Here is a 12,141-nt window from a genome sequence, read left to right as displayed (position 1 = left end):
TAAACCAGATTCTGAGATATAGACCTACTATATATACATATAAGTTTTCTTACATCCCTTAAAATCAAGAAGGCCTCACGAACTGCCATGAAGCTTTGAGGATCCCTAGTGGGGGTCCTGACGCCCAGGTTGGGAACCACAGTCGAGTTTCAAACAGAAAACGCAGCTAAGTTAGACAATACAGATTATTTCCAGGATATTTTAATCAATTTCCAGGTATAAACTACTCTCTACAGGCTGCGTGGGAACCCCTCCAGAAACTGCCGTCCATTCAGAAGAGATTTCTTTGTGCTAAATATTTGAGTGAGAGAAGCAAAGTAACAGGATAAACAGCGATTTTTGGAGGAAGAGACGAGAGCAACAAGGTCTGCAAACTCTGCAAAGCTGGAGGTGAGTCATCCTCATCAAAGTGAGCCAAGCTCAAACGGGCACAGAGCGATGACTCTACGTAAATATCTCAGCGCTAACGTTTAGATTTTATTGAGCCCGTGACCTTCCAGGAGAAACTTCTAAAGCCGGTAGCGCTCTAAGAACAGATACATGTGGATCTGTGCAGGGAAGTTCACTTCAGTTCGTAGTGCTGATTCACACTTAAGTGAACTCTCTCTGACTCTCTGTGTCAGACCAACTGAAAACAGCCTCTCTGATAAAAGGATGATGGTATTTCATGTTCTCCTAATTGTCAATAACTCTCATGAAAGGTTCAAAACTAAGAAAACATTCATCAATCTCTTAATATTTTATGACTTCCTGACTGGATCACTACACATTTGGTGCTCTGGTGAATATTTGGGGCAGCAGGATGGTGTATTTTTTTAATAAATGTTACAGTGTATGTTCTCTCTGTTTAGTGTTAATTGACATATATATTATATTTTATATTTAAATGAAGGTTTTAAGGACAATATTTATATTATTTTTTGTAGCCACCAAAGAGGGAAAATAATTCAGTCGTCCTGCGTTTTCGCTTCATTTATTTCTGGTTTTTGCCTCTGAGGTGTACAAGAGGGGGAACACCCCCAACCACGCACACACACACACACACACACACACACACACACACAAGCAGACCATCCAAACCCTCAGGACCTCAACTCAGCCAGCAGGGGTCAGGGGTCAACAGGAAATGGACAGGAACTGGACCGTGGAGGACTGTGCTGGTGTCTGACCGCTATAACTGGAGCAGAAGAAGATCTCCCCCCTGGACAGCACTTCCCTCCCTGCACCACACACACACACACACAGACACAGACACACACACACACACACACACACACACACTCATGTCCCCAAACCTTTTCCTCTCTGAGTTGCACAACACAAAAACAGTCACAAACACAGTTTTTCTGATGCACATTTGCACACACACACACACACACACACACACACACACACACACACACACACACACACACATACACACACATACCAGAGTGATGTGATGGGATGTGAAAGCAGGCCTGTCTGTGTGCCGTTTGCAGGCCGTCACAGACTTTCTCTCCCTCAGCTTCGCCTGCCAGCCTCGACCACACACACACACACACACACACACACACACACACACACACACACACACACACACACACCCAAACAAGCTCCACCAATCAAATGCTTTAGGTTATTGGAAGTTAAATCTACCCAGGAGCAACACGAGTGCGTTCAAAACGAGGAGGAGTCAAAACATTCTGCTTCCCTGCTCGCAACAGGAAGTTCAGACTCTTCTTCTGCTGTTACTTTTCTTGTTTGGCTTATCTGCAGCCAGCTGAATGTCCAGTGTGTGTGTGTGGGGTGTGTGTGTAAGTGTGTGTAAGTGTGTGTGTATTATATTGTAGATGTGATTCTGTGTGTGTTCAGTGTTAAACCGAGCCTGTGTTCAGCATTACAAACATCATAAGTGATGCTTTGCCCTCAAACTGTGTGTATAAATGTGTATATGAGTGTGAGTGTGTGTGTGTGTGTGAAGTATATATAGGTGTGTGTGTGTGTGTGTGTGTGTGTGTGTGTGTGTGTGTGTGTGTGTGTGTGTGTGCTTTGCATTAGAAGCACCGGCAGCACCACTGACCCGTGTTCGCCTCGGTGTGTTTTTATCTCTGGCTGTGTGACCCGAATTGTAAATACAGCATCCTCCGCTAAGCTGTGTGTTTTACTGTGTGTGTGTGTGTGTGTGTGTGTGTGTGTGTGTGTGTGTGCGTGTGTGTGTGTGTGTGTGTGTTGGCCTGTGTGCTATGAATTATGAGCAGCAGCCTCAACCTGACCCGATCTGTGTATGGGCTGCATGACTTTGTATCTTGCATATCAATGCGTGAGTTATCTCTACAATAAGTGTGTGTGTGTGTGTGTGTGTGTGTGTGTGTGTGTGTGTGAGCCATGCCAAGAGGTTAATTGAGGGGAGGGCCTCTAAACCGTTGCCCAGGGAACGGCTCTCCCATCCATCACCTCATTGGCTATTCAGCACCACGCGCTGAACAAACAAACTAACGCTGAATCCTCGCTGAGCTCCAGGACAGAGGGGGGCCCGCAGTGGGTCGCTGTGCCCGCCGTCGGAGGCTCCTGGCTGGGCTGCCGGGGCAGCCGTGGCCCCCTTGCTCCCCGACCTGCTGGAGCTCAGACAAACAGGCTAATCCTTACAGCACACAGAGGAGCCGCTAATAGGAGAGGATTAACCCGACAAATACACCCACTCCCTCTGCTGCTCCTCCTGCTCCTCCTCTCCTCGTCTCTAATCCTGATCCTCCTCTGGTCCTCCTCATCTTCATCACTGCCACTTGATTGCTCCTCTTTTTCTCCTCTGTTTCTTTATAATCTGCCTCCAAGGTTGTTTCTCCTGCTTCGTCTCCTCTCCTCTTGATGTTTCCTCCTCTCTGCTCCTTCTCTGCTTCCACTCCTTTCCTCCTCCTCTTCCTCAACTTACTTGCTCTTTTTCCTCCTAATCTCCTTGTTTTACTGTCCTCCTCCTTTGTGTCTCCTGCTTCTCTTCCTCCTTTACTCTTTCAACTCCTCTGCCTCGTTCTGCTATCTATGTTCTTCCTCTCTTTTTACACCTACTCTTCCTCTACACTTCCTCCTCTCCTTCACTACACTCCTCACGCTCCTCCTCCTCCCTCTGCTGCTCCTCCGTGCCTCCAATTCTTCATCTGCCTCTTGGTTTCTTCTACTCATCTTAATTCCTCCTCTTCATGTCCTCTTCCTCCTCCTACTCTCCTTTATCTTTACAAAGTCTTCCTCCTTTACTCCTTTCTCCTCCTCTGGTCCTCTGCTGCCATGATTCATTATCTCGATTACTTTCCCTCCTCTTTGTCCTCCTTCTCTGCTTCCACTCCACTGCTCCTCTTCTGCGCCTCCTCCTCCTCCTCCTCCCTATTCCCTCTCCATCCCCCCTCTCTCTCTCCTCCACTTCCTCACATATTTCTCTCTGTTTACACCACTCTTTCCATCGTTCCTCCTGACCTCCCTCCTTTTTGCTCCTCCTCAGATTTTGTTTACACTACACTCTCGCTCTCCCTTTTTCATTTGACCTCCTCCTCCTCCTCTGCTCCCTCTGTTTACACCACTCTTTCTTTTAATTGTTCTGTGCTCCTCTTTTTCTTTTCCACTATCAACTCTTCATCTCCTGCTCCTCTAACCTCCACTCTTTGTTGTCCTCCTCAACCTTCAGCTCCACCCTCGTCCTCCTTTTTTTTATCATTCTTTCTCCTCTTTACTCCTCAACATCTCTTCTTCCTGGTGTAAGCAGAAGATGTGAGGAGAGGAGGGAAGGAGGTGGTCAGGAATGTGAGGAAGAGGAGTACAAATGAAGCCGTAATGGAGGAGATCAAACACATGAGGATGAAGAAGAGGAGGAGGATTAGGGAAGATACTTTTCCTGCCTTCGTTCCTTCTCTGCTCCTCTAACTCCTTTTTTATCATCATAGTTTTTCCTGTTGCTCCTCATCCTCATCTTCCTCTTTATAAATTACCACTCTGTCCTCTTCCTCTGGTTCTCCTCTTCTTCTCCTCATCTTAATGACCTCCGCATTCACTCCTAACCTCAGGTTTTCAGGGCGGCTGTGGCTCAGAGGCAGAGCGGGTCGTTCCTTAATCGGAAGGTTGTGGGTTCGATCCCCGACTCCTGGTGCCACATGTCGAAGTATCCTTGAGCAAGATACTGAACCCCAAATTTCTCCTGATGCCATGCATTGGTGTGTGAATGTGTATGAATGAGTTAGTTCCTGTTCACTACACTGAGTGAATGTGTGTGAAAGGGTGAATGTGGCACGTAGTGTAAAAGCGCTTTGAGTGGTCGGAAGACTAGAAAGGCGCTATACAAGTACAGGTCTATTTACCATCTCCTCGCTCTCCTCTCCTCCTTTTTATGTCCTCCACTTCCCGCCAGTCTCCTCCAATGACCTCCTCCTTAACTCTTATTTTGCTCCTCAACCTCTTCATCTCCTCCATCCTTCCTCCTCCTCTTCCTTTTTCCCCCATCTTTGTCCTCTTCCTCCTCCTTGCAAATCTTCTGTTTACACCACCCTTTCCAATGTTTCCCCTGACCTCCTTCCTCCTCTTCATCTCCTTCATCCTTCCTCCCTCTTATCTCTCCTCCTCCTCCTCCTTCTTCTATCTTTTATTTTGTTCTCTCCAGGTGACCGTTGAGTTGATACAAGGGCTGTAAGTCAGCAGGCTGGAAAGAGTGTTAGTGTGTGTGTGTGTGTGTGTTAGTGTGTGTGTTAGTGTGTGTGTGTGTGTGTGTGTGTGTGTGTGTGTGTGTGTGTGTGTGTGTGTGTGTGTGTGTTAGTGTGTGTGTGTGTGTGTGTGTGTGTGTTAGTGTGTGTGTGTGTGTGTGTGTGTGTGTGTGTGTGTTGGGGAGTGGATTATCCAGGTTCCAGGACTCGGCGCTCGCTGGCAGCCGAGCGGAAAGCTTTAATGAGAAGTCGCTGTTTACTGAGGACAGAGTGGCACACACACACACACACACACACACACACACACACACACACACACACACACACACATACACACACACGCAACATAGAGACTTTTATAGACTCACAGAGACAAAAAACACACAATCATACACACACAACGATACACACTCCTGCTCGTAAACACACACACTAACCAGTGCAGTAATGGGATTTGGAAGGGTTTTCTCTATAAACCAGTCTGTCCTCTGTCTCCTCATTAAGGAGGACTGTCCAGACCTGAACTCACCACACACACACACACACACACACACACACACACACACACACACACTAACACACTGCTGCTGGGCTCACTAATTATTTGGAAGCTCTGTATCTTTGTCTTTTAGTTGTTTGTGTGTGCGTGTGTGCGTGTGTGTGTGTGTGTGTGTGTATGTGTGTGTGTGTGTGTGTGTGTGTGTGCTGGCTCGCTGCTAACACTAACAGTCTGGCTGAGTTTTGGTCGAGGGCAGCTGAAGCCACTTTGCCGCCCGTAACGTCTGTTAATCCAAAAATATCCTCAATGTCTGAGTGTCAGAAATATGATCTGATACCAATCGTGTTATTTTAACTTCACTTCTTCACTTTCATTCATTCTTTGTCGGCGTTACAGTGCCGGGGGGGGGGGGATTTATTGCTGTAATACAATTAACAAGGACACGCAGGATCAGCAGCGAACATGAAACGAGACTCAACAGAGCTGCAGTTAGTTACAGTATATAGTAGTACTGATGGGGGGTAGTGTGGGATCATGGGAGTCTTCACCACCGTTGGTGTCCTTCATCTGGTTCAAATCTAGAGTTAAAAAGCACCAAGATCTAAACAGTGGATGGTAACAATGTGTCTTCAGACTGGATCAACAGTCAATGTATGACAGCTTCTGGCAGACAACCACAACGCTGACGCAGGCACAAAGGGGATATGACGCCATCGACAGAATAAAATGATAGATTTCTCTGAGTCAATAATATATAATATATAATATACGTACACAAGAGTTTATAGACATTTAAATGCAGAGATGTTGCTCATTATATCTTTAGAAAGACCATCTTCTTGTGTAATGATCTGGCTTCTCTCCTCCCTGTGTGTCTGCTCCTCTCTCTCGTCTAACAGACAAATACGTGGAATAAGTATTTAGTTACTAAAGAATATACTGGATGGACAGATGTTGATATTTCATCATGTGACGGGGGGAAAAACTGTGGGAATCAAAACTCCAGAAGAATAGCGGGAAAATCAAAAGGGTTGGCCAGCATGGGATGCATATTTCATCATTCATCAGAATCAGATCATTTATATCATCTATAATATATCATTTATAATGTTTATAATAATAATTAATCAGTGTGTTTTCCTGCCAGATTCGCTCATGGGGCTCAGAGAAAGTAGAGCAGACGCCAAAACTATTGGGGCATTAAAGCCCCTTTAAATCTGGCTTTTAATTTGGAGTTCAGTTATAGCCTTAGTTTTTAGGTTTTAATCATTTTTACATTAGCTCTGACTTTTTACAGCGTGAAATTGGTCCTTTTACTACAGTAAAGGTCTGAACGCTTCCTCCACCGCTGCTGAACGGGACACACAGACTGCATGGAAATCAAATTTGTAGTTTAGTTTTGGACGATAAACTTCTTCATCACCGAAATGTGGAAATGTGAGAAAAACAACTTCCTGCCAGGAGGAATATTTGTCTCTGTGGAGGAGGGAGTACATTAGTGTGTATCCCGACCGCCCTCCCCTCTCGAACACACAGTGCTCTCTGGGCGGCCATGTCTCTCTTTATATGGTCCATTTTCTACAGCCAGTTTGAGCTCAGTGAGCCTGTGTGTGTGTGGTTAATAAACTCTCTGTTCTGGGTTATTGTCAGATTCACAGTGTGAAAACAGCCGAGCGGAGCTTCACGTTCTCAGTTTAGTGTTTGATTCTCCACAAACTTCATTATTTTGCTTATTCCACACCTTTCAGTGTTTAAGGAGCATTAAATAAGTTTACATTAAAATAAGATGTCACTTTGTTGACTGTGCGACCTTTACTTTGTGCCCAACACTTGATTGTTTGGGTTGTAATGAACACTGCAGCCTCTAGGGGGCACTAGCAGAGCTTTACACTGTTACACTTGAGTTCATTTAAGAATTTCTTGGCCAATATTTTAATGTAAAACAGTCCACATTGCACTGCAGCGCCATATATGGACAGACAGTTTCTGTTTGCATACTTATGTCAGACATTTTTATAGATTTTATTACAATTAGTGTCTCATTTGTGTCATTTCCTTCAGTGCTACTGTAATAACATTGTGCTCACCAATCCAGTTGCTGAGCTTTGACTGAAAATGAGTCCGATGTGTCAAGAAACACACAAACATCCATAATTTGACAAGTAACAAGCAAAAAAAAGAGGAAAATTTAAGAATAATTTACATAATTCTGCCTAAATTAAATATAATTTGTTCTTCAGAGCTCTCAGAGGGATTTCAAAGCACTCTGGAGGATCCCGACTCTTGGCTGCAAACCACTGAAGCTATACTATGCTAATGTAGCTAAGCTATCTTTCTCCTGTGATAGAGTTATATATAAAACCTTCAACCAGAAATCTGTCACACGTCATCCTGCTTCTTCCACCTAAGAAACATTACCAAAATAAAATCTTCTTCTCATGTCTGCGCTACTGTAACTACTGCACTGTGTACATGTCTCAGCAGCTCACACATCGCTGCAGTTAGGGTTGATTTTAAGACTCTTTTACTACCTTTTAAGGCCCAACATGGTCCAGCCCCCAGTTATATTACAGAACTCTTGACTCCATACGGTCAGAGTCGTAACCGTAACCTCGAGCCCTCGTTAGCCGTCCCTAGTTCAAGGCTGGTGACCCGGCTCTTACTGTCAGGGCCTCCGGGCTACCTGACCTCTGTGAGGCCTGGCCTGTAAATGTTGGTGTTTTATTTCCTTTTGTTCTCATATTTTAACTGTATTTTATACTTATATTTTATCTTTGTTTTATTCTCACTCGTTTAGATAAGCTCCATATAAATAAAGTTGTTATTATTAGAGGAGCTTTAAATCACCGGGTGAGCTGAAACATGAACTGTGGCTTATGGACGCTTGCTGAATGCACAGTTCACATGGTTCATAACTTTACACTGTTTGTGTGTTTGTATTTTTTCTGCACGAGTGAGCTGGTCACACACACACACACACACACACACACACACACACACACACACACACACACACAAAAATAGACGGATGACTGCTTCTCAACATATTTACTTTTTATCTGTTTCTGCATGTACAGACATGAATGTGCTCGTGTGTCGTGGTCTCTAAGAAACTCTCTCTCTCTCTCTCTCTCTGTCTCTCTCTCTCTCTCTCTCTCTCTCTCTCTCTCTCTCTCTCTCTCTCCCACTCTCTCCCTCTCCTGTCCAGAGAGTTGGATGGTGATTAGCGTTGGGATTCTGGGACTCTGGCCTCAGTTTTCATTAACAGCCATAAACACAGTTCTGCTGCACCGCTGAGACCGACCGCAGGCTCTCTGTGTGTGTGTGTGTGTGTGTGTGTGTGTGTGTGTGTCTACATCTGGGCGAGCTTTGTCGGTGCTTTGATGACAAGAGTAGTGTGAGAGAGAGAGAGAGGGAGAGAGAGAGAGAGAGAGGGACAGAGAGAGGTGTTGTTTATCATGGCAGTAATTAAGCCCGCCGTTCGGCTTTAATTAAAATATAACAGCGGCACTAAGTATGGACCAGTTCACACACACACACACACACACACACACACACACACACTGAAAACACATCTTTAGCTCTCTATTTGCTACAGAAGATAAAGTAAAAAGACCACAATTTGAAACTCTTCCAGGTCTTTAACGGCGAGAAATATTTGTACCGAATCCAAAAAAAAACTGCTCGTGACTCGTCTCCCTAATCCGCAGATTGAACCTGAACGCACCCGGAGCTCGAGCGCTCCCTCTGATTGGTTCATTATCTGTCCGATTCCCGACTCTGGTCTCTGTGTGTGATCAGTGCCGATTGATCCTGAACGAAATGGAACGCGTGAAGCTGGTGTTCGAATGGTGGAAACTCGTGAATCGTTATCCTCTCAGCTCGTTAGCACTGAAGCTGCTGAGCCAATCACAGCGCAGGACAACAACAGCTCAATGCACGAGGAGACGCCATCTTCAGCAAACTACATAAAGTCTGAACAGGTAAAAAAAAAAAAAGTATAGTTTTAAGGAACATATTGAACGTTCAAAATCATGCTTTACTTTGATGACTCTGTTACACAATTAATCTAAATAGTAAATCTACAGGATGCATTTGTAGATTTTATTAAATTCTTCTTTAAAGGTCCGAGTTTTAACATTTAGGAGGATCTATTGTCAGATGTGTAATATAATAATCATATATATGTTTCCATTGGTGTTTAATCACCTGAATATAAGAATCTTTGTGTTTTTGTTACCTTACAAGAGATGTTTTATCTATAAAGGGAGTGGGTCTTCTTCTAGTGGCGGAGTCCGCCATGTTAAACCACCATATTTCTACAGTAGCCCAGAACAGACAAACCAAACACTGTAGATAGCTGCTGTAGTTTCTCTGACACACTTCACTGCCTGTTCTCATTCCCAGGTCACCAAATACAGACACAGTGACACACTGGTCCTTTAAAATGTGTGATTTGAGTTAAATTTAAGGTTTGATTCTATAACTACTATTGTTGTAGATTAAACTACCCAACAGTACATAAAGTAGTTAAAACGAGCTCAACGTTGAACATCCACAGCAGGAAAATACAACCTCCACATTAATGCAGCAGCAGGAGTATTAATATTAACAGAAACATCAGATATAATAATAAAACACGGACAGGGAACATTTTACTACACTGAGTACTTTTACTTTGAATACTTTTACTGATAATACTTGAATTCCACGTCACATTTTCCCTCACTAACTGTGAGCTCAGAGTTTTCATTACAATATGAACGGTAAGTCCTGCAACAATATGGAAATGTTATAATGCCATATATATATATATTTTTATTTTAAATAAAAAGAGTTGAAGCTGAGCAGTGTAGAATTTATTGTTGTTTTACAGGATCTGATGGTTTATTTTTGGTGAATTTGACAGTTTTGAGCTCAGATTCGGTTGTTTGTCCCACGTGACTCGTTCAAGGACAGTCTTAATTTTTATTATCCAACAATCGTCTCTGTTTTTCTTGGCTATGATAAATGGTATAATTGGTTCTGTAAGGTTTTGAGTGCTTCCTCCACCGCTGATGAAGACACATTGACTCAGTAATTTGTTTTGGCTGACTGAAGACACAGATTGTGTTCTCGGCTCTCGTCCAATCAAAAAACTATCAAACGCTGCAGACCAGAGACTAAAAGGATGTCCAGCCTGACTCGACCCAGGTTCTGAGGTGGACTAGAACCTGGTGGACCAGAGACCTCAACCGGGTTCTGACTAATCTTTGGGTTCACAGTTGTTAAAGTCTGCCTGAAGACTCACAGCTGGATCTCACAGCCGATAGGAATTCAGTCACGTAGTGCAAATGACAGCAGCTCACATATATAGGCTCAGAGGTGTGTGTGTGTATGTGTGTGTGTGTGTGTGTGTGTGTGTGTGTGTGTGTGTGTGTGTGTGTGTGTGTGTGTGTGTGTGTGTGAGTGTGTGTGTGTAGGTGTGTGTGAGTGTGTGTGTGTGTGTAACCAGGTGTGGAGTTGTCAGTGAAGGAGAAAATTAGCCAGAAAATGACAGCAGCGTACCTGAGTGAGCCAACACACACTTCAGAAAGTTTGTACAACACACACTTCACAAACACACACACACACACACACACACACACACACACACACACACACACACAGATAATACACACTTTTAGCTATTTTCCCTGCAGTGCAGCCTCAGTGACTCCATGATATATAATTACATAGATACTAAAATATCCTGAAAATTCTTTCTCTTCGTGTCTCCATCGTCACGTCACTCTGAGCTCTCGTGAACGACCTTTAACCTTTTACCTCCTGGCCACAAGTCTAAGACAAATACAAGTACGAGTCCAGGTCAAGTCTTAAAGGAGACCAGTGCGTTATACTCCATTTTGTACTGGTTGTTTGATGCCCGGCTCCTCCCACTGTATACTGAAGTGTCCTTGAGCAAGCTACTGAACCCCAAACTGCTCCTGATGCTGTGCCTTCACTGTATGAATATGTAAATTAGTATTATGTGACATGTAGCGTACAGCGCTTTGAGTGGTCGGAAGACGAGAAAGGCGTTATATAAGTACAGTCTAATTACCATAATACAACAATAACAGAGTCATGTGACTGTCTGGAGGTCTGTAACACCATCACATGAAACACACGGATGCTCAGATGAAGATTATTCACAAAGAGAGGTTGTCTATATCTTTACCAAACTTAAACATATTATATAAGACAACAGGAAAACACTACAGACAATATACTATTAAAAGGAATCATTGTTCATTTACATCACTGTATTCACTTCAATGTACGTTTACTGTACCTTGAATATGCTGCTGTATTAAATACCATATGGGAAATACACCAACATAAAATAAACATCAGATCATATTTGTACTGGCTGATTCCATAAATTTAAGTATTTAATTCAGGAAAAAAATATGTGATGGAAAGGGTTTGAAAGTTAAACTGTGTAATAACTAACTTTGTAAATCTTTTTGGATACATTTTAAATGAATTCGTCAATTTTGGATCAATTTTAAGAAAATATTTCCTACACGAAAACCCACTCACAACAAGATCTGTGGATTATGTTAACAGGGTCCTGATTTCTGGAAAGAGACACTGCTGTCGAGCATCACAAGCCGATCTGGTTCTGTTATATTGGCAGCAACTCACAGCTTCTGATTTATTGATCCATTCTAGTTTAGATGAAGAACATCGTGGAACCTCTTATTATTATCTTATAACAAACATTACAGCTTCTAAATCCACACTGACACCAAAATGTTTTTATTATTTTTTACAGCACCTTGAATCTACCTTTGTGTATGAAACGTACTTTATAAAGACGTTTCTTCAGGATTGAAACTGGATCAGTCAGTCAGGAATACTTCAGTATTTATGATATTGTTATTGTGCCATTGTCTGTGTTTTGTATTGTTCTGCACATGTTTTCCTGTTAAAGTGCGTGCGTCTTTTAATTATCTA

At 43.2% G+C, this 12,141-nt stretch overlaps 1 protein-coding gene and 1 long non-coding RNA gene across 3 annotated transcripts in view; one reads left to right on the top strand and one right to left on the bottom strand.

Annotated features, from left to right (window-relative positions):
• The window catches only part of LOC127374465 (protocadherin-1), a 191,222-nt gene that overhangs the window by 48,810 nt on the left and 130,271 nt on the right, over positions 1–12,141 (bottom strand). The window lies entirely within an intron of this gene.
• The window catches only part of LOC127374734 (uncharacterized), a 152,122-nt gene that overhangs the window by 53,023 nt on the left and 86,958 nt on the right, over positions 1–12,141 (top strand). The gene's annotated exons all lie outside the window — the stretch shown is intronic.

The sequence above is a fragment of the Dicentrarchus labrax genome, unplaced genomic scaffold (assembly GCF_905237075.1).
Source record: "Dicentrarchus labrax unplaced genomic scaffold, dlabrax2021, whole genome shotgun sequence".
NCBI classification, from domain to species: domain Eukaryota; kingdom Metazoa; phylum Chordata; class Actinopteri; family Moronidae; genus Dicentrarchus; species Dicentrarchus labrax.
Note: the sequence above shows the minus strand (reverse complement) of the source record. Positions and strands in the feature narration are given on the sequence as shown.